Source organism: Myotis davidii, unplaced genomic scaffold (genome assembly GCF_000327345.1).
Source record: "Myotis davidii unplaced genomic scaffold, ASM32734v1 scaffold67, whole genome shotgun sequence".
NCBI classification, from domain to species: domain Eukaryota; kingdom Metazoa; phylum Chordata; class Mammalia; order Chiroptera; family Vespertilionidae; genus Myotis; species Myotis davidii.
The window spans coordinates 434,202-434,467 of record NW_006298521.1 but is presented as its reverse complement, the minus strand read 5'-3'; the positions used below and the strand labels follow the sequence as shown (position 1 = coordinate 434,467).

At 69.2% G+C, this 266-nt stretch overlaps 1 protein-coding gene across 1 annotated transcript in view; it reads right to left on the bottom strand.

The window, feature by feature from the left end:
• Nucleotides 1–266, bottom strand: part of CELSR1 (cadherin EGF LAG seven-pass G-type receptor 1) — a gene marked incomplete at its 3' end in the record, with an annotated part of 131,659 nt that overhangs the window by 51,274 nt on the left and 80,119 nt on the right. The window lies entirely within an intron of this gene.

The following is a 266-nucleotide window of genomic DNA, read 5'->3' as shown; positions in this document are numbered from 1 at the left end:
GCCAGGGCCTCTTCCCCAGGGTGAGCAGCAGCCACAGGGCCCGCACCGGCCTCCGGGGGACTGCTAACGCTTGACCCAGGAGCCCCAGCTTCTCAGCTGGCTGCGCTCTAACATGTACGTCCTATGGGGGGACACGTCCTGCGGGGGGGCACGTCCTGTGAGGACACGTCCTGCGGGGACACGTCCTGTGGGGGGACACATCCTGTGGGGACACGTCCTGCAGGGGGGACACGTCCTATGGGGGGACACGTCCTGCGGGGGGGGCA